Source organism: Oryzias latipes, chromosome 15, assembly GCF_053564925.1.
Source record: "Oryzias latipes strain Hd-rR chromosome 15, Olatipes_Hd-rR_3.1".
Lineage (NCBI taxonomy): Eukaryota > Metazoa > Chordata > Actinopteri > Beloniformes > Adrianichthyidae > Oryzias > Oryzias latipes.
Window position 1 is genome coordinate 8,886,725 of NC_136251.1, and position 23,747 is coordinate 8,910,471.

The window sequence follows — 23,747 nt, forward strand, 5'->3', positions numbered from 1 at the left end:
GTGATCTTGAACCTGCAGTTCTTTTTACGCCGAGCTTTTATGGCTTATCTTTAAAATGCTCCAGAAACTGGACGGTCCATGCTTGAAGAATTTTTAAGAAAAGGAGTACGAAAATGTTTTTAAATTCCTCAAAACACGACAAAGACATGCATGGGACCAGCTGCAGATCAATGATTTTACCTTCATCATAACATTTAATTTTTGATTTGTCTAGAAAAATAGAGCATTTTTGTTATATTTAAATTATTACAGCAAACTGACTTCCACAACTGTGATTAGTGACCTGGAATGAGGCCTTTTAAATCTGTGAGTTGAATGGAGTCACGAAACTTCCAGAAAATATTTAAATTGTCACCAAACGCGCTTGAAACTCCAATGGGTGACTTTTGCACAACACCAGCACACTTTTGAGCTATCCTAAAAGGAGTGTAACAAGACTTTCAAGCGCTCAGGCTTACATTCTCTTTTTTTCTTTTGGTTGCTCCCATGGATTGATTGTGTATGAGAACTGGAGTGTGACATCACCCATGCACCCAAAGTGGTTCACAAAATGAAGCCAATTCAGTCGCCAATATTTTACAATACAGACGTCGCCATGTTGGAGCCAGACGAAGTCAGCAGTGATTGGTCTAAGTCGACGTTTCTGGTAATCACTCTCACCTGTCAGGAGGGAGCTTGTTGGAAGACCACACCCCTACTACTTGAAAGCGGGCTTGAGGGAATCTGTCAATTGAATGTTTCAAATGTGCCACGCAAGACCACATCATTTTATTGAGGCCTCTGATTGTTCAGTTTATAACTTAAATAACTTGTACAACAGGAAAAAATCATGAAAAAATGACGATTATCAAGAACATGTTATAAAAAGGTATCAGAGCAGGAATAGTTATTCTGACCAATAGAATGACTGACTATTAGCTGCTTATTTCTCTATAGAAGTCTGTGGGATTTTGGCTTCTTGGAACCAGTGGGTACTTCCTGTTTGGAGGAGGCGGGGAGGAGTCACTCAGTCCAGTTCTTCTATACAGTAAATGGTTCCATCCTCACCAGAACTGCTTTCTCGGATAGTTACCTTTGTTTGGTCAAGTGTGAAAGCTCACCTGAACCCTGGACCAAATGACTGAAAGCCGAAAAAATGACGGTTTAGCAACAGCTGGAAGAAACAAAACATGCACTTCAACTAAAACTGAAAAAAAAAACTTGTGGATGAAGAAGAAGGTGGAAGTTGGTTCTGGTGAACCGTCATGGAGTAAGGAGGAGTTGGACATGCTGATAATCACGGTTAGAGAAAAGAGGGTTTTCTTCTTCCTCGTGCTTAGTTTCGGTAACCTCCCCTTCAAAATGAGCAGGTTTTGTTTCTTGCAAAGAAAAAAAAATCAAACCTGGTCCTTGGGGCACACTGTCCTTCATGTTTTCCACGTGGCCCGGCTTATAAACACTTTCAATTCATCTCATCATCAAGCTCTAGCAGCCTGATAATGACACACTCCTAGGACAGGTGTGTTAAATCCGGCTAAGATTGAAAACAAATGCAGGACAATGTTCCCTGAGGACCAGGGTTGGGACACACTGCTCTAGAAACATGTTCTAATGAAACTTTTAGTCCTCAGTCCAGTAAAGCTCAGTTTCATGGGTCAACAGCCCTTCGAGTTTCCTGAAATATCTAAAACGTTCGGACTCAACTTAAATCAAGAGGTTGAAGAGTCAGTAGGTTGAGTGTTTGATTTGTTTTTGCACAGAGGAAGCAAACCTCTGCAATTTTATGTGAAAAAATAAGCTCCTGTGAAGATCTTTAAGATTTGGGGAAATTCTCCAAATCAGACACGAGCATGTTCTCTGTTTGATGTTTTTCTCTGATAAGTTTCTGGATCCAGACTCTGGTTTGGTCTCCAAACTGGATTGGTCTATTTCTATTGTGAAATCTGTGTCAGAAATGTTCAATACGACCTGAGCCCGAGTCCGTACAACTCATGCAAATACATTAAAAACCATTACAAATGTTCATATTTGAAATATCTTCAGTTTCCCTTCTTGTTTTAGCCTAAAGAGAAACTTAAATGAGGAAAATGAGGATATTCAAAGAAAGAACAAGGCTGACTGGCAAAGGGAGGTCACCACAGAGCTTTACATGAAAAGACGTCCCCTTGTTACCATGGGAGCCTGTAACCTCATCACCTGCTTTTAGAGAAGCCTCGATCTTCTACCTGCGGCTGCTCTGACCCAGATTCTCCTTTAGAGGAACTGCGTGTGTTCTCGTTTGAAACACGATAAGAAGCGCCGGTGGTCACGCTGCTGCTCTCTTGTCAGCCTCGGTGAGACCAAAGGCCATGCAGTCCCGCTCAGCTCACCCACTTCAACACACGCTGCACTGTATTGACTCAGTGCTGCCAGAAACCTTTAATCTGCAAACAGAAACTGCACACACGTTGAAATGTACACAGAGCAATCAGGTGACCTGGAAACAGCAAGTCCTGATCCAAGAAAGCAGAGGAAAAGGAATCGTGAGGCTCAGATCAGGTTTCCTGCACAGGACCAGAGTTTGTTATAGAACAGGAACTACATTTTGATGGTTTATGGGTACAAACACAAGTATTATCAACATTTCCTCTCAATCCAGTGGGAAACAGAGAGACTTCAGGTTAGAGCGTTTAAACCTCTGGTCCCAAGAGCACACAGGGAAGTCTATGGTCCATCCAGTAAAGCTGCACACTTGGAGCTCTGCTGACCACTGAACGCTGCCTTTGACTTCACTCTAACTACATTCCTGTGAATGGTAAACATCCACGCTCACTCCCAGGCCTCAATGCTCATGTTTTTGTGGCTGCGGCTCAGGAGAACATAAATCTGGTGAGTCATGTGTTGGTGATTCTACAGTTTGGCCCCCGAGTGTGCAAATTAGTGTGTGCAAACCGGTGTGTGTGTCATTATCTTACCTGAAGAGGCCGGTGGGGAACAGCTGCAAGCAGGCAGCAACATCTGTCAGTCGCGTCAAACACACGTCCTGTCTCTGCTCTGTCTGGCTGTGGAGGTGTGTGTTTCAGGGCCTGACTGTGCAAAGAAGGTGCATGGCTGTTTGCATGCTCACAAGTGTGACCCTGAGGAAAAGGCCACAGCATGGCTGTGAGGTTCAGGCCGTTTCAGCTCCTGATGCTTTCATCAGCCGGGGGTTTGGTTTCTGCTTAGAACGAGGCGTTCATAAACAGATCACATAATAAATTCCCACCAAAGGAGCAGTAAAAGGCCCACTATAGTTTCTGAAGGTTCAGTGGCTTACGCACGCACCTGTATACTTTTAAACGTTTAACATAAATGATAAAAAAGTCACACAAAGTTGCTGCACTCAGTCTAAACGTGTGGTCTGCTGCTTTTATAAGTTGCCACAATTAATGGAAACATGAATTCTGAATTTAATACTAGAAAAGGCTGAACGTAAAATTCCTGCATCAGTTTTAGTGATGGAGAAACCAAAGCTTTTTGAACCACTGAACCAAAATGAATCAAATTGTTTTGAAATGGTTCAGGGTTGTGAAGCAATTGAAACACTGAAACTAGTGTTCCTCTATTGGCCAGACTACAAATCTGCATCAGCATGGAACAAAAAAGCATAACACGTCATGAAAGAGTCGTCATGTGTGTTAAGTCATGTGTAAAAATAAAACATTTAGGATTTCCAAAATCTGTTTCTGTCATAAATAATCACAATGTAGTTGTCATATAGTGACATTTTATGTATAAAACATTGTAAAGCAAATACTGAATTAAACTTAATTATCACAGCTCCTTCAGGGTGCCAAAGTGTTTTTACAACAGAAAGAGAAATAAAAAGGAAAATTGAGCAAATTAAGATAAACAATGAAAAACAACAACATAAGGCAATAGAAAACACAAAAAGCAGATAAAAATTAAATAAAATAGGTAAAAGAAAACAAGATACCACCAACTACTGAAAATTAAAGCCATTTTAAGAAGGTAAGTCTTTAGCTGACATTTAAAGTTTAGTTCACACCACCCTCTGCAACACATGCTCAAGCGACCACTTTCAAAGAAAAGTCTGAGTAACGGCACGTTTTGAGCTTCTGCCTTCAAAAATCTGGCGTAGCTGGTGCAGTCTGTTTTCGAGTTCTACGTACAAAACGTGTCCACTGAGTACGCAGTGAAAGTTAAACCAGCTGAACTTTGACCAATCTGGGACTCTGATTTGGCAGTGACGCATGGATGGCGTCCCTTTTAATTCATAGAAGTGCCAACTGTTTGAAATTGATCCTGGAGGAGAAATTAATAATTGTGGTTTGGGCCCGGCCGGAATTCTATGACACCAATTTTTTCAAGAATCAGAGTCGAGCTGTGAAAGAAAAAGATTCATGAGCGCGTTCTTGAACATGCATCACATGGCTTATGTGACCGTAGCATGACCCTGTTTAGGTGTGACATCATACAAAAAAGTCAGCTTATCTCAACCTAAAATCTCTATGATTTAGAAAACAGTCTGCAGGGATCAAAACTTAAAAAAGAAACACATAAAGATGGATTCTGCTCTTGAAGGACGCAAGAGTACAATCCATGGAAGATCCAATCTCTCTCATGTGCAGTTTCTTTGACAAATGTGTATTCAAACTGATCCTAAAAGAGATTTAAAAAAAAGAAACAAGAATCATATTGAGTGAATCCGCTCTTTTAGATTCATGTCATTATAATGCAGCTGGCGGTGACAGGTTAAAATAAGTGTTAGGATACTCTAACGTCTCTTCATACAAAATAAACCTGGCTCTTATCTGTCTGGGTGAATGAAGAAATAGAACTTTTCAAAATAAGTCATTGAGTAAAAATAAAAAACGCTAGCTTGATATTGGTGTGTTTCTGCAAACTAAATGGAAAAACAAAGAGGAAGCACAATGGTTTTCCTGGAGTTTGATAAGTTTCTTTGAGCTTTTCCTGCAGCTGCTTTGCTTACCTTTTACTGACGGCTTAACTTAGGAGCAGGTTTTTTTTTTCCTAACGAGAACCTCAGCCCTTTCTGCACACAGACGTGATGAAGGTCAGCTGAGGGACTGTAGAAAAGTCTGATTGTGAGTCATCCAATTATTCAAGCCGGCTGCTGTTTTTGCTGCACTCTAATGAGAAATAGGTCTGTGTCCGTGCATCACATGCTGCTCCGCACAGTCGGGCTCTCTCACAGTCTGCTCACGTCACTGTGTATTCAACTGCTCCATGAAAACAACACCACATCCATTCAGTCTTTATCAGGACATCATCAGTCAGGTGAACACATGGCTTTGCAGTGCCGTGTTCTGTCTAGGTCATGTTTCCCCCTCTCTATCTTTTTTTCCCATTCTTTTATTACACTCTGAGAAAGAATTGTCCCATGTAAAAAGAAAAGAGGCCATTGGCTCTTCACTGAGACATACTGTACATCAGTTTGATGATGGTCCCCTTTTCAAAAAGGTTACATTACACACAGTTGAAAAGCTGTGAACCTTTCAGGGGTGGATTACCAGACCGCCAGCATGACAACTCCTATTTTTAATGTGCCAGCGGGGCTTTTCCGGATGTGTGATTTTTGAGCATTTCTTTGCTGGTTTGGGTTGTGTGTTTGTGTATGAAACAGTGCGAATGAGTGTTTGCATTTTGTGGTTTTCCTCTGGCGGTGTACATGGGCATGCCTCAGCCTCTTCCACCATCGCTCCAGCAAAAATGGAGGCAAACAGACAATTTTTGCTCAGTTCAAGGAAAAACTATTGAGCTATCTCATTTTTATGGATCCAGTTTTTTCGCAACCCTTAGCAAACGATTTCAAAAGCTAAATTTAAGTTCCACTCCATTCATCTTTAGATCCATTGTAAAAGTGCTCTTTTAATTATAATTGTTATTTTTAGTCAAAAAAATAAAAACCTGTCATTTTCTAGGATAGTTTCTGCAGAGTGGGAGGAGTTCTTCAGAAATTCACCTCTGAGTTGTGGCGGAACTGTTTTCCATCATAAAAAAATGCCACAACAACATGTTAAAAACACCAAAAACACCATTTTCATGGGAGTGGGTGTTTTTTTTAATCTCCTTGTGGCTCCTGGTATCTCACTGTACCAGGAGCTGACTTGGTGTCAGATTCAGCTCCTAAAAAAACTAAGGGTTTGGGGAATTAGGCTTCTACTCAGCAGGCTAACTGCAGTGGGGAAGATCCACTCATGCGGCGGGAAGTTGTGACCCAGATGGCCAGATACATTATGGAACAGCCCAAAAGGAAGTCTTGCTTTGACTCAACCTCGACACGTAACACTTTCTGGTTTATGTCAAATTAGGAAGGGGAATGTGTTTCAATCAGTTTAATTTACCTTCAGTAAAAAGTAATCTGTTTAGGTGTACTTCAAATATACTTAGTCCACATTAAAAGTGAGGCAGTGTACTTGAAGTTTACTTTTTATATGCAAAAAGTATCCAAGAAGTATCCAGTTGACAGCTACACTACATGTACATAATCTAGAGTCGACTTGCTATACCTATTCCTATACTTATACTTACAGTCAAGTGTACTTAATAAAATAAACTTCAACTGTACTACTTTTTGCTAAGTGCACCAACAAGTAAAATAAATGTTTACCAATAAAGTTTGCCGCCAAAAAGTGACCAAATTCCCCCAAATGTTCTCCAGATGAATGAACACATCTGTCAGTATCAGTCTATATGTTAGCTGAACAACGGGGCTTTAAAACTGGCAGACTCATTTTAAATATGCTCATCCCCCAGCGCAGCGGCGGCGCAGCCAAGCCTGCGGCAGGTTTGGGGTCGGCGAGGTGACAGAGACAGTTACTTGAGCAGGTGTGAAAGAGGCCTGCTGTGTTTGTGCATGTATGTCAGGGGTCTGGGAGGTCAGTGGATGGTTGTCTGGATTCCTTCATGCTTGTGTTTAGCTATGCGGGCGTTGCAGACTCTGTGTTTTTAACCATGACAGCTGCTAGCTGCTAATGTAACCCATCAGCTTCTTGACGATCCGAGTGACTGGAAATAGACATGTTTGTATAAGCGACTGTACGTGTGTGTCTAATTTTGTGTATATTTTAAAAACGAACATGCTTGAACTTGAACTGAGTGTAAGCTGACACAGCAAAGTGCTCCTAATTGGTGTTAGGATATTTTTGCTTTCCTTTGGGAGAGCTACGGGCAAAACAGATGACCCATTTAAGATAATGTCAACAGATTTAACATCCTTTTCTTCCATAACCCCAGATGAAATGTTGCCCTTACTTCAATGTAACCCACTGCACTCAAAGCAATGTAGCAAAGACAGACCCACTCTGATAAAAATTGCGTTTTTGGTGTTTTTAACGTGTTTTTGTGACCTTTTTCTGATGATGGAGGCCATATATCACGAAAATTAGGCTCAAAATGGCATTTTTTAGTATTTTCATTATCCAAACCGTTGTGAATTGAAGATGATGAAACATTTTGAAAAAGAGATTTTGACTAAAAACTACATAATCATATTTAAAAGTCCATTGGGAACGCTTTTGCAACACAGGAAGAGATGATTATTGTTGGACTTTAAACGTGTGATATTTGACTAAAGTTTGCAGTCCCCGGATGCAATTATAATGTGATTTAGTTCATACCTGTGAAACATACATCTTTTATAGTGTGTTTGAGATTTTACAGTCATAGGTTTTTCGGAGCAAAACTGTGAAAAGAAAAGTATTTTCAAAATCTGAGTTTCCTCAGACTCAAACTGTTGAACCGATTGTATTTTTACTCCACTGACATGTCCTTGCTGATGCCTTGGGCCTATTGAATTGTTGTGGTATGCATTCCATCAGGCTGATGCAGGAGCAAAACTGCAGGAGGATGTCCCGTTCAGAGGAAAACTGAAGAAGACCTTTCCTTCAGACTGCACTTTTGGCGGGATGGTTGACTTCCTAATCATCTCTGCTGATGAGTGTGGCTCCACAGTTGCATATCGAAAGATGTGGATCTCCATCAGTCTTGAAGCCAATAGAAAGACTTTTCTTATACTGTGGGCATACAGCAGGCTAATGCCTTGTACAAGGCCTACACAACGTTTGAAGATCGTAGACCACTCACTTAGCCCACACAGATTTTTCTATGGGCATGCTGTGGGTGAAAGATCATAGCAAACTCTTCTAAAGCATTTAACCCTTGTGTTATCCTATGGGGTCAAGATGACCAATGATGTGTTATCCCTACCTTGACCAATGTGGATAAAGGTGGAGAGGATTTCATGTGAAGATCACAAATCATTGAAGAAAAAAGGTTTAGCCGTTCAGTCTTGTGGGGTCTAAAAGACCTCACTCTCAATGTTAAAGTACCTAGGATAGCACAAGGGTTAAAGGTAGTTAAGGGAGAAATAGGTGAGACACAGGCATGTCGTGCAGACTTTTCATTTTTCAAACTCTCCCAGACCTTGTCTAGTGTGCAAAGAAACCTTTTGTGCCGCTTAAATAAAAAGTGCATGTTCCTTGCTTTGCAGTCTGACTGTTAGAAAATAGGAAATAAGACAATCAGAGAAAGGTTTGTGTGGACATCCGACAGGCATCCTAGGTATCACCTGCACACCCCATGCATGCAACTTTTGCACGTAGTCAGTAAGGAGCCAGTACTCGCAGCTAGTTTAGGACTAGAGTGTAGCGTAAGACAGCATCACCTGTAAATCATAGTGGGTGCAACTTACATTAACCTTACAAATATGTCATGATACATTTACCACATGCACAACATGTGCCACTTGTTCACCTCAAGTCTGAATGTATTTGAATACAGACAGAATAAGTAAAGAACAAAGTAAACACTATTTTTTCGTCAAGCATTTAATATTTGAAACATTTGCCATGACAGATTGATCTACTTTGAAATGATTGGAGCAAGGAAATCCATAAAAGTTTCATCAGGTTTGGTTGGACACTTGGATGGTTCTCCGTCCCAAAAGTGGCTGATTAAAAGAGGACGACTGACATAAACTAGTTGGATTATGTGTTTTGAAGCAAGGCTGTGGAGCAGCAACAATGGTTTGGATTTCACCAAATGACAGAGCACTCCAGCCTTGGTGCTGTGTTTACGAGACCTGTCATCTGTTCCATCAACATGCTTGAGAGTAAGTGGATAGCTGACGGACTCAGCAATACATCATTTGGGACTAGATTAGAATGAACTGGCAGACGTCCACATTAAAACCCCCCTTTACGTAAACTCTAATCTACAGTTTCAGTATTTGGAAGACAACACTTCAACTTTTCAAAACTGTTTGCCCGCAGAACAGGATTTGAAGTTTTTCTATAGCTGTTCAGTGTGGGGGGTAATCACAGTCTGAGTGAGTGACATGAGTGGGGTGACTGAGTTCACTGAGTGTGCATTTCTACATACATACACACATACACATATACACACACACACACACATATATATATATATATATATGTATATATATATATATATATACATATATATGGCTGAGGGCTGCATGAATGGTTGAGAGATACCGGGTAGGACAATCAAGGTCGGGTGACCACAGAGACTCAGTCCCACAGCTGACTAATTACTTGATCTCGCTGTGAGCACCCAAAGCCACACAACAGCATCACCGCTCTATAGTCTAAAAGCTTTTGTTCTCTCAAGAGCTGCATGGATTTTGCAGCAACCGGTCAGATGGTTTCTGGCGGGAACGCTGTGTTGCAGGCGAACCAGCAGGACTTTGTCACGTGCGCGGCATCGGAGTGTGGAAGTGGGTCAGGCAGTATTTACTAAGTGTTCTGTTTGCTTTACTGCGTGTGGAAACCAGTTGGGTGGAGTCAAGCAAAGCAGGACAGTTTTGTCAAGCGTTGTCCGATTTAGTAACTTGCTCTGAGGAGAAGAAAGGTTTTATTCAGGTATTTTTCTTTCACTTTTTCTTTTCTTTACAGGCTTTTGGCCCGTTTTACTGCCAAAGCTCACTGTGAGGCCTGAGCACATGTGGTTTACTCTTTAAACATAGTCTGTGCTGAAAAAAGACTTTACCTCAGAAGGTAATCTCAGTTCTTGACCATCATTTGAACAGATCACTGCCATGTGATTTACTCGAACACACACTAATGCTCAAGTCCGGAGAAAACATCTTTTTCTCTACTGTCTGTGCAGGCCGCACCCGCTGTCATCATTGCACCCTTCAGTGATATCAGAGCCACCTCTCCTGCTGAACACTTCAGCTTTTTGTGAGGCAAACGACAGGGAACCTGATTTGAAAAGAGCTTGGACAAAGACAGAATGCATCGCTTTAATTTGTAAACCGTGTTTCTCACAATTAAAAAATAGGAGTCTAAAGTTTATAACGAGTATTGCATGCTGGGGCAGTGGTTAGCACTCTCACCTCAACGTGAAAAGGTCCTGGTCCCAATTCCCTGCCTGATCCTTTCTGTGTGGAGTTTGCATGTTCTCCTTGTGCATGTGTGGGTTTTCACAGAGCACTAGGGCTTTCTCCCATAGTCAAAGAAGTGCTTCATAGGTTAATTGGTGACTCCAAGTTGAAGTTGTGTGGCCCTGCAACAGACTGGTGACCCATTCAGGGTGTACTCCACCTTTGCCCAACAATAGCTGAGTTGGCTTCAGCCACCCAATGACCCCCATAAGGGATTCAGTGGGTTCTGATAATGAATGGATGGAAGTTTACAATGTCAACACACACCTTTAGATTTTTTTTTTCTACTGTAATGCTACGTTCACACCGGGCATGTTACGTGCATTTAGCACATGACGTTCACACTGGACCTTTCGCTACCTGATACTACAGCCCACAGTTGGAAGAGGCTTGGTGCAAAATGTGGAAGCGGTGGAACTATCATGATTCTCGCTCCAAGCTTTTTCTGTCACAGCTCTTTTCTGAGAAATCAACGATTTGGTCTTGTACAGTTCCATCAAGGCAAAAATCTTGATTATGATCTTCTCCTATATTATTAATTTTCAAACGGTTGGCACCTCTGTGAATTAGAACGGATGCCATCCATGTTTCACCACCCAAGACAAGTCTGTGACTGGTCAAAGTTCTGAGTTCCTGGGCAGGCAGTGCACTTTGACAGCGCACTGTGGTAGCTGTAGACATGGAGACTGAACCTCATTATGAAGGTTGTCTGTTGCAGACAATGCATGTGGTCTGGTGTGTCTCTATACAGTAGATACCAGGTTACTTTTAAGAAGCATTCCCAGGGCTGTTCACCCAGAACACAACACAGCTCTACTACCAAAAAAAGGAATATTTAGCGAGAGAAAGAGAAATCTACGGACAAAATTTAGTTCCAGCATTGTGAAGAGGACCACTTCCTGCTGAAACATCTCTGAGTCAAAAACCCAAAACAACCAGTGGGTTCCTAAAATATAATACCCATCCTGGGTTATCTGCTCCTTAGCAGTTATTGCTCACAGTTGGGTTGAAGGGAATGAAAGAGCAAATGGAGAATAAAATTGATTTAATCTGAAAGTCTGTCTTTTACCTTCCTTTTAAAACCTATTTAAAGTCTAGTTGCTCCAATATAGAAATGACTCCATGAAAAATCATAAAATCCATTGAAAATCCTCCATAAAAGCTTTCAGTCATCACCTTACATCAACTGTTGAGCAGAACTGATGGGATTTTCAAACTCAAGAATACGACAAATAGAATGTCTTAGAGCATCCAAAAATGTACGCTTGACTGAAAACCCGCCAGAGTCCACATTATTTTTAAAAACAAGATTCGAATTTTAAGTGAAACGTCTTCAAACTGAAAGGAAAACTCTAACATCAATCAACATGAGTTTCAGAAGCTGTTTCAGTAACCCGGTTTCATTCATTTGTGATCCGGTGTGCGTTCAGTTCAGGTAGATGATTCAAGGAATCCATGATTTGAGTCAGAAGGGAAGAAATGAGCTGCATGAATCAGCAGGAAAAACACAAAGAGGTGTCTTGGCTGGGACTGTGCTTGGCAGTTTACGATCTGCAGGCATGTGCAGGAATGTGTGCAGGAATTTATGAAGACGCTGAGTGACATGCATCTGGCACCAGATCTGTGCAGATCAAGAACTACTTCATTGCAATCAGGGACAGAGATCAGGCGCCAAGAAAGCCAGAGGCGTTTTCTCATGTAATCCTGCTCCCACTCCATCAAGCAGTCCTGCACTGACAATGGACGTCCAGGAGCTGCCAATGGTGTTGAAGTCTTCCGTTAGTGCTTTGCTAATCAAAGTTTCCAAAGGGGTTTTGTTGCTCCTCCAACATCTGTGAGACTACATTTGGACTTTTTCCTAATTAAAGTGGTTGTTTTTTCAGCTCCTTGCTCCTTTGTTGGTGTTGAGGTAAAAAGACTCCCTCTGAAAAAGCGTGAGTTTTTTTTAACCTGTAAAGTAAGATCTTTTAAATGGATTTGACCAAAGCCTTTGTCATCTGTGCCACACTTCTGCCAAGAAGCAAGTACTTTTAGTAGACAGAAAAAAGATTCTGTTGTTTTTAGTGGAGACTTTTGCAGGGGTGACGGCCTTTATGGCTTTATGATTTAAGTGGTAATCGTGCTTTTATTATCTCTTGATTAGATTACTGCAGCTCGCTGCATGGTGGCCTTAATGTTGTCTGACTCACCTGATGACAGGAGGGAAGTAACAAATCAATGCACTGTCTCCCCTTTTCCTTTAAGATCCATCCATCTGTCCATCCATCCATCCATCCAACCGTCCATCCATCCATCCATCCACCCACCCATCCAACCGTCCATCCATCCATCCATCCATCCAACCGTCCATCCATCCATCCATCCATCCATCCATCCATCCATCCATCCATCCATCCACCCATCCATCCATCCATCCATCCAACCGTCCATCCATCCATCCATCCGTCCATCCATCCATCCATCCATCCATCCATCCATCCATCCATCCATCCAACCGTCCATCCATCCATCCACCCACCCATCCAACCGTCCATCCATCCATCCATCCATCCATCCATCCATCCATCCATCCATCCATCCATCCATCCATCCATCCATCCATCCACCCATCCAACCGTCCATCCATCCATCCATCCACCCATCCAACCGTCCATCCATCCATCCATCCATCCAACCGTCCATCCATCCATCCATCCATCCATCCATCCATCCATCCATCCATCCATCCATCCACCCATCCAACCGTCCATCCATCCATCCAACCGTCCATCCATCCATCCATCCATCCATCCATCCATCCATCCATCCACCCACCCATCCAACCGTCCATCCATCCATCCACCCATCCAACCGTCCATCCATCCATCCATCCATCCATCCATCCATCCATCCATCCATCCATCCATCCATCCATCTGTCCATCCATCCAACCGTCCATCCATCCATCCATCCATCCATCCACCCATCCAACCGTCCATCCATCCATCCATCCAACCGTCCGTCCATCTATCCATCCATCCATCCATCCATCCATCCATCCATCCATCCATCCATCCATCCATCCATCCACCCACCCATCCAACCGTCCATCCATCCATCCATCCAACCGTCCATCCATCCATCCATCCATCCATCCATCCATCCATCCATCCATCCATCCATCCATCTATCCATCCATCCATCCATCCATCCATCCATCCATCCACCCATCCAACCGTCCATCCATCCATCCATCCATCCATCCATCCATCCATCCATCCATCCATCCAACCGTCCATCCATCCATCCATCCATCCATCCATCCATCCATCCATCCATCCACCCACCCATCCAACCGTCCATCCATCCATCCATCCAACCGTCCATCCATCCATCCATCCATCCATCCATCCATCCATCCATCCATCCATCCATCCATCCATCCATCCATCCATCCATCTATCCATCCATCCATCCATCCATCCATCCATCCATCCATCCATCCATCCATCCATCCACCCATCCAACCGTCCATCCATCCATCCATCCATCCATCCATCCATCCATCCATCCAACCGTCCATCCACCCACCCATCCAACCGTCCATCCATCCATCCATCCATCCATCCATCCATCCATCCATCCATCCATCCATCCATCCATCCATCCACCCATCCAACCGTCCATCCATCCAACCGTCCATCCATCCATCCATCCATCCATCCATCCATCCATCCATCCATCCATCCATCCATCCATCCAACCGTCCATCCATCCATCCATCCATCCATCCATCCATCCATCCATCCATCCATCCATCCATCTATCCATCCATCCATCCATCCATCCATCCATCCATCCATCCATCCACCCATCCAACCGTCCATCCATCCAACCGTCCATCCATCCATCCATTCATCCATCCATCCATCCATCCATCCATCCATCCATCCATCCATCCATCCATCCATCCATCCATCCAACCGTCCATCCATCCATCCATCCATCCATCCATCCATCCATCCATCCATCCATCCATCCATCAAATATGACATCATGCCCCAGGCGAGATCATACAAAGAACTTTGAGATGCTTCTAAAACTGCTTGAAAACACCTCTTCTCTTTAACATTTCATTAGAATTTAGCTTAACCCTTGTGCTATCCTAGGCATTTTAACATTGAGAGTGGGGTCATCTAGACCCACTGGACAGTGCTCTGAACCTTTTTTCTTCAATGATTTGTGATCTTCACTGGTGTCCATGGATTACATGAAATCTTTCCACCTTTATCCACCTTTGTCATGGTAGGGAGAACACATCAATGTAAGGGTGGGGTCATCTAAGATAGCACAAGGGTCACAGACCCACTCTGATGAAAATGGTGTTTTTAACATGGTCTTGTGACCTTTTTTAGATGATGGAGGACATATATTAAGAAAATGATAATTTAAAATCACATTACTGAGTATTTCTTTATTCAAATCGTTGTTAATCAGGCGCAGACAAAAAATTGCATTTGAACAAAACATGTGGCTGTGACGTTGAAGCTGTAATCAGCACAACACGAGCTCCCTACTCGACTGCATTCTGATTCATTCACTTGCAGACGACTAGATTCATGTAGGTATTTTGTTTTCCTAGTCTGAAATAATATCTGGCTCAAAAATGTACAGGCTGGATAGTTCCAACATTGTTCGCCATTCATTTTTATTTCGCCGTTAATGTTAGGTAGGGAGTGTGAGGGGCTGTACGCGAACAGGAGAGAGTGTAAACAGATGGATGACGGGAAGTGGTGGTGGGCTTAGCTGCTTGTTAACAGTTTTACTGACAACTCAAAGGTGAATTTCTAATGAACTCCTGCTGCTCTGCAGAAACTAAGGCTGTGACCGAATTCCTTCACTACTCACTAAGCGCACTGCATAGTGCGTTCGCCATTTTGTAGTGCTGTCCGAATTTACAATTCCCAAATCTAGTGCCCTAAAAAATTTCCAGAAGTCTCTTAGAAAAACCAGTGTGCATCAATGCTCTCTAGATTGGCAAATATAGACCACAATGCATTGCGTTTGAACAATTTTTTCAAAGCAAATGAGTTTAAATGTATTTTTTAACATTACATATCAATGTGTTCATCTTGAGAGCACAGTGGATTCATAACTGATTGTTGCAAAACACTCATATCAATGAGATTTTTACTTCGTGAAATCGATGACGCCATATTTGCTGTTTTAAAAAAAAAGTAGTGAGCATTGTGTCCGAATGGCTTTTTAATTCCAGGGCACTATATAGTCCCGCACTATATAGTTTTTTAGTAGTTAGGGAGTAGGGTGGGAATTTGGACATAGCCTAAATCCTAATGAAAATGAAAGTTTTTTTCTTTTTTTGTGTCTAGAAACGTCCTAATCATGATTAGAAGACCATTAGGAACTTTAACCATAAATTAAAAGATAATCGGAGTGGACCTTTAAGGACCTGGCTTTGTTTTTGTTTCTATAGCCTTTAATAACTGTTTTCTTCCCACTTTCTTTGCCTGGATTAGGTTTATAGGGGTTTGAAGAGGCCCTTCAGGCGACCTTTGGGTGAAAGCAAAGAACACACTGGACAGATTTTAGCGCTTTTACTGAAACAAATGATGTCAAATGTTTGAACCTTATTTACTCATTGTTCATAATCACACCAGTTCATTTGACATGACAGGTCGTGCTATAATCTGGATTGCTGGTTGATGTGCTTTACACCTTTACCTCGTAAGCCCTGAAATAATATTTAAGATAATCCTGTTCACATGTATTTACAGATTGAACTATCGGGTAAAACAACCCAACATGTGATGTCCATGCAGGTGGACGCCGTGTCTGTAGAGGTTAAGTTAACTTGGCTTCACTACAATTTTCCTTTGGCTCAATAGCAGGTCCTGTAAGGTGTCAGTTCGTTTTCACACTGATAGCGTTGGAGTGAAAGGGCCGGCTATGCTGACAGTTATCACACTTATATTTGTTTGACATATTTTTTGTGTCATATCGGAGAATTTCTGTGTGGTTTTTTTTAGGAGTCAGCTTCTTTATTGGCATGTCAGCCTGGATTTATGCGAAACCTGAACCTGTATTATGAAGAGATGCACCACCTTGTTTTCAGGATCATGATCCCAATGAGCTCATTCTTCGTTTTGCTTATTTACAGGACTGACAGAACCGGTCTCTGACATAACATCGTTCTATGTCACGTGTCTTGTTTACAGCAAAACAACACGGCTCTCAGCTCATTGGCTAATCATTGCAGGCTGGCCAGGCCTTCCGTGCTCAAGAACGACACCAGAGCGATCCTGGCTCTGTGAGAAGGCCTTGAAACCCAGCCTAAAGAGAACCATGCAGCTCCAATAGCTGCTTACCGCCTGAAACAAGTCCTGCCCTGAAAGGAAGCAAGAAGGAAACCGGCTCATCCAGCTCGGCCTCTGCCCTCACATGTTTATAAACACCTGCACCTCCTCATAGCACACAAGACAATTTCAGACTTTTTTGAGATTCACACTTTGTCTTTGCAACTCATAAAGAGCAGCATATACGTCATTTACCACCTCTGTGGGTGAAAATGAACTTTAACACTTAACTGCAGCAAATTAACTAGCAAATACAGTGTTCCTTCGCTTTAATACAGTTAACCATTGGCAGCCTTGCTATTTCACTAATTTCTTTCAGTGAAACTTAGCTTACTTTTTTATTTTAACAGCGTTCTGTGTTCTGCATTCTGATTTGCTGTAGACCCTGTCAATCAATCTCCTCCGTGCCTTGTCTCCTGTACGGAATCCGTGCCACATTTATATAAATCTTTGCTGGCAATCAGACTTTTGTTTCCATTCTATAAAACTGGACTTATTTAGACAAGACAGAAAAGTGTAAAAATGTTCATGTCTGTTTGAGAAAAGTATATAAAGTAGGAAGTGAGGAGTTTTACAACTTAATCTGTCAAAGGAAGAAACCACTATCCACAATAAAAAGTAATTGTTCTCTTCTTTAATATTTTTTCTTTGAGAAACATGACAAAAAGAAATCAATACGGAACATTTTGACAGGGAAGCAGCCTTACAAAGATCCCCCATCATGAAAATAGGTCTGTTTTCATACAGTACAGACCAAAAATTTGGACACACTTTCTTATTAAAAGAGTTTTCTTTATTTTCATGACTATGAACATTTTAAAGTCACACTGAAGGAATCAAAACTATGAATTAACACGTGGAATTATATACATGAAAAAAAAGTGTGAATCAACTGAAAATATGTCATATTGTAGGTTCTTCATAGTAGCCACCTTTTGCTTTGATTACTGCTTCGCACACTCTTGGCATTCTCTTGATGAGCTTCTAGAGGTAGAGGTTTTCAGTGTGTTTACAGGTTACATTCATAAAGATCACAAATGAGCAAAAACTCTGCACAACATGATTTTGTAATAACCTGGTCCAGGAGCGTATTCTTCTTCATTTTCTTACTCATCAAGTCCTCACTGTCCTCAGGTGGAGCGCTGTGCTGCGCCGCGGACCACGTGCTGCTTTCCATAGAATAAAGCCTCGTGCATTTTTAGATCAGATCTAAAGAACAATACTGAACAGAAATCACATTGATCCCACCACAATATTTCTAAAAACAGCAATTAATACTCTGTGGAAAAGCAGTTGCTAAAGAAAATATGTGCGAATGTTGAACATAGTTTAGATGCGGCACCACATTTACAACGTAGCCTGCAGTCACGCCAAATCATCAAATATCTTTAAAAATATTAATCATACATGCTCTATTGCTTCGTGGTAGTGAGACAAAAAGAGAAACCAGTTTGAGTTAGAACAAGGGGTCTTGGACAATGTTGACTCAAAAAAAGTGGCGGCGGGGGTAAAGCTTTGCTGGGGTGCCAGCTGCCCCCCCCTGCCACCTTGTAGCTCCGCCCCTGGTACCCAGGTATTTACCTCTTGAGTCACACTGGTTGAAGTTTTGGCCAAAGATTTCCATCATCCAATTGGATCGTTGAAACTGGATCAATATCAACCATGAATTGTACCAGCAACCACAAATTATGCTATGAATCCAATTGTTATTAAGATGATTTGTCACATTTTCAAATGTATGTTACCTGTAACATAAAAAAATAGCCAATTAACAGCAATATCTAAGCAAAAAACCAATAGAAAACATTTTCAATTGAAAACAGGCCTGTCAAATCAAACCCGATGAAGGGATTGGTCCACTGGCTGACCCGGGAAGTGCTCCCAAGGAACCAGGAAGTAAACAAGAAAACACAGACAATAAGCAAAATCAGGTGATTGCAAAAACAGAATCAAGTGAATTGCAATGGATGGTAGAACTTTACAGCTGAACACTGCGTGCATCCACTGATGCTGTCAAAAAAAACAAATCCACTTTATTAGTCTCCTACATGGTGACAGACGTGTGCTCTGGTACGCCCTCTCATCCGATCGTCTCACTGCTTCTGTTTTTCTTTCAAAAACCTTCCATACAGCCTGTGCTCATGCCACCAGGGATCAAAAAGATCCTCAAGGTTTCCTCTGTTTATGTTTAAACCTGGTGAACAAAGTCTGAAAATTCTAAGAACGATTATAAAAAAAGGAAGTTCCTTTCCAGAAATGAGGACAAAACTTGCTTCATTAGCTCTCCACTGATTATGTTTAACTAGAGTCAATAAATGATCTCAGCTGAAGTCAAAGAAAATGCTTTTGAGTGTCTACTCTTTCAGATTTCTGTGAGTACAAACATATGTGCAGACGTCATCCACGTCTTGATACATATTTCCTGTTTCTGTGCCTTTGTCTGTTCATGCCCATTTCAGACACAGTGGCCTGGAGGGCTGCAATAAAGCCGTACCAGTCATAACCCATAATGCTGCATGAGGAACATCTCTGGCCTGGGGTGGAAAAGGTTATGAGACAATGCTCCGGCTAATGCTGTTTAATATGGTGAGCAGCTGTCTATCTGCACATCTACCTGTCTGTTTGTGCCTAATATGACATCTTTTTGAAATCTGCTGCTGCATACTTAATCTGTGACTTGTTTATGGAAACTTTATCCACATCCATGTGATTGCTCTCTCGTCTCAGGCCTCCCTGTCATCTCTGACTCACTTTATGAGCTCTGCCTTCGGACAAGGAGGCTTTCTGCCTTCAATAAAACGCTTCAAGATTGTGTATCGGAAAACCTTTGCTCATTCTTAATTGTTTGTGAATGTGTAACTGGGCATGTCTGGTGGTTAACAAATGATGAAGGTTTGCAAAAGCGTCTTTTGTGTTCTTCCAGGGCAGATTACTCAGCTTTTCTTGTTGCTGCTTGAGGAACTCAGTGCTCTACAGAACACACCAAACTGAGATCTACATCTGCGCTTCATTTAATGGTGTAAACTAAATACTGAGGACCATTAATTAATAACGTACAACAAAAAGTCTTCATAGTTGTCACCCTCTGAGCTCAGTCCATAATATAGGTCAGCTGATAAAAGCCTTTATCTGGCAAATATCATCTGTTCACACTGAGGAGTAATTTGCTATTCATTGATCTCTGTAAATCAATGACAATACTTTCATCAATACATTTTCCCAGCAATTCATATCAGAAAAATGGGAAAGCTTACTATTGCAAGGAGTTAGCAATCAACTACGACTTAAATTTGTAGCTGATAGAAAAGGTGATCTTTTCTTTTTAAATTCTAGACTAGATGGTGTTCTTTCCCCGAGGTCAAAGGTCAACAAAACGTTAGTTGTAGTTGTAGACTTAACCTGGTGGCATGTGTGTGAAAGTTAGACTTAAAACATTCCTCTTTTGACAGGCTTAATGCCACACTAGCTAGTAATTCAGAGCATATTTAACACATTGCTCTCCTAACTTACCTACTGCAATAAAGTTTGGGAATAATTATAATTTTCATTACATCCATTATACATATTTCTCCGCAGAGGGAACATGGTTTCATAATCCAGGGCGGCCCATTCCCTCTGCTTAGACTACTATATTGTATTAATATTGATATCCTAAAAATTTAGATCTTCTATTATTGTTATTATTATTACCAGTTGTTATGAGTACCATATAATAACAATAACAATTAGTTGTTAGTAGGCTGCTAGAAGCTGGAGAAAGTATAGTGCACTGGGGTTCTGTCCCCTAATCTTCTCTTCCTCTCCTCTATTCTTGATCATTTATTTATCATTTATTTCTCCATGCTTCTGTTTGGTGCAGTCGATTCATGTGTTGTCCCTCTTTCCCAGTCTCCTCCGGGGGAGCAGGGGGGTATTCCAGGAAGCATGTTTAAACTACCCTGACTTTAACCCTAAACTCTGGCTGAAATCCGCCTGAACTTGCTTACTCTGGGTATGTTGGTTCCAAAAGACCAGATATGAGTTAGTGTAATTAGGCTCGACTTGGTAACCCTGGGTTAATGCACGTGCACAGCAAGTACATAAAGACATTCTCAATGGATCGCCGTTATCTGGAGTCACCATGGAAACGCGTGGAGAAAAGAAGTCAGTGCTATACTTCAGTCTGAGATTTTAATGATGACGTATGAAGATTATACGCCCATCAAAAACGTAATACGGCTGCATCAGCAAAAGAAAGAGTGTTTACTTGGAAAAAAAGAACAGACAAAGTAAATGCAGGAGTTTCTATACATATATACAGTAAACCCTTGTTTTTCGCGGGGGTTACGTTTCTAAAAGAACCCGTGATAGGCAAAATCCGTGAAGTAGAAACCTTTATTTTTTTCTTACAATTAATATACAATTAAATACTCTATTATACATTGAAAAGAAATAACAGACCATTTTACAGGCTCAAGCATTTGTTTCACAAATAAAAGTACTTTAGAAAAGTTTTTTTTTCAACAAATACCTTCTATACTGTCAAATAATAATTTTAATCATTGATGTGAACAGAAGGCTTCAAATTGTGGGGATTAGCCCCGCCCACCACGACCCAAGTAATTGGATTAAACGGGAGAAAATTTAAAATGATTATGAATTAAATACAAAGTACAGTGGGACAAACAGTGACTCAGGTGTATCTCAAAGCTCTTCAGAATGAGCCGCTGCATCCTGACTCTGCTCTGCAGTGTTTTCTTCTTTTGAAGCCCGCGGTGCAGCTGTGTTTGTTCGGGAGAAGAACATAGTGATAGGCAGTTGTTGTCGCTCTTTTTCTATGGGTTTTAGAGAAACTCGAAATTGCAAGAGAATTTGCATGTACGTAATGTTTATTTGGCAAGCTGATTTACGTACCTGTACACTTGAAACTGCAACGTTATTGACGCACAGGTAGAGAAGAAGCAGAGGGACTTTTTAGCCAATCAGAATGCAGAACATAATGCACGATGCAAATCCGTGAAGTAGCGAAACCGTGAAAAGTAAACCGCGTTATAGCGAGGGATCACTGTATATACACAAACACACAACTTATCCAACTTAAAGGAATTACTTCAATTGGTAACAAGTGATTGACTTAAATTTATTCAACCTAATTTCTCACGTCTATCCAACTCAATAGTTGTTCATACAACTCAAATGTACATATTTGTCTAACTAAATGTCATATTTCTCAATTAATTTAAATATTTTACCATCTTAATCTATTGTACTTCTTGAACTCACATATGTCTAAGTTTGAGACCGCAGATATATATAATAAAAAACATGTATTCAATTATCATGACTCTGACTGTAACTTCAGTTCTTGTCACTTCAGTTAGTAGTAATGGTGTTAAATAATGTCATCATCCTCTCCCTCCATCTCACTCATGGTGCAGAAAGAATTAAACATAGTAGGACAAAATAACTCGGCAAAACACAGTAAAACAGCTGAACAACTAAACACATTTTGTCAAAAACCCACACTTAAACCCAAATCCGTCCAGACAGGCAAAGGAATGGTATCCCACAATCCCTTGTGCTGCCGATCTAACAGCAGCACCAAAATTACACCTACTTAATAGAATTAATTTAAAGAAAGTGAAATAACTGTCTGATAACTACGTTTTATTTTTAAGTTGACTGAACTCAAAAAAATGATTTATCTTAACTGAAGCAAATAATTAAGTTAGATCAAAGTAAAAAAGTTTATATTTCCAACATCCATACGTGGTCTTATCACCCCCTCATGGTGGAAAAAAGTATTATCTGAGCTTCTTCATCCACTAAATCATCTTCAAATGGACACGCCATGCTGCTTCACCTCTCTGAAAACAAACTAACCTTCAACTAAACCTGCTCCCGACCAGGTTATGTTCAGAGCATGAGTTGCTATGGGAACTAAGCATATCCTGAAACATAACTCAAGTTTTGGAACCGAAAGCTGAGGTTATCTGCTTCCTTAGCCTCAAACTTACTGTGGTAACTCACATAACCTGCTTTCTGGAATACCCCCGGGGTGATTCCAGATTCTAGTTGGCTCATCTCTGCTCCTCCTCCTGTACGTGGTCATGTACCTCGCCCCCAGTCGTCCCCCAGTTCCATCTGGATGAAGCCCATCTGCTGGACTATTTAAACATGTAGAGTTACATAAGCTAATTCTTCTTTAACAGTCCTGATACATCATCTCTCAATCCTGGGGATCCCATCTTCATGTGGACATGTGCTGTGATGTCATCGTTTTTTTTTGTCAGGGAGGTTGTTCATATATGTTGAAAATTCATTTTGACTGGGTAATAGGTGCATGCATATTTTGGTATGTGTATGTGTGAGTATGTGATGGGGGCAAAATTTTCACTCAAAGGTGGAGTAGGAAAGAAGATTGCAAAAACAATCTGGTCCTTGCAGTCCTGGACTGCTGTGGACCAACCAAAATAAAAGACATAAAATGCAAGAGTGCAAACTTTTTTACACATTTACCAGAAATCAGCAAAGTTTTATGTTTGGACCACAGTTGGCTTCAGCCTTGTGTTGACCAGCTGCAGGAGTTAGCCTGATGCTATGCCGATTGTTGTGGTTTAGTATCGGATGTGCTCCTGCAGAAGCTCCATGCGTCACTTGGGTAATGGTTTGCTCATTTTTTCCACACATAAGGACAGTTATGACTGTATTGTTTGTACATTTTAACCTTGGCAAAAGTCCTTTTTGGGTTCAGTTTACCAATAGAACTAGTCTTTTAGTAACTGATAAAACCTTTAACCACATAGTCAACCATCACCAACTCTCATGCAAACTCAGGTGTAATTGGAGTTGTGAGGAATCTTTTCAGATGTTGCTGATGATGGTGTGTGAACCCTCAACTGTTCTATTTCAGGAATAGTGTTGTCCATTATTTTTTCCAGCATGCACTTGCAATAGGAAATTGCTAATCTGAGTTTGCTTTTGCTGGTTAATCAAGAGCCCGCTTTAGATTTTCGTCCATAAAT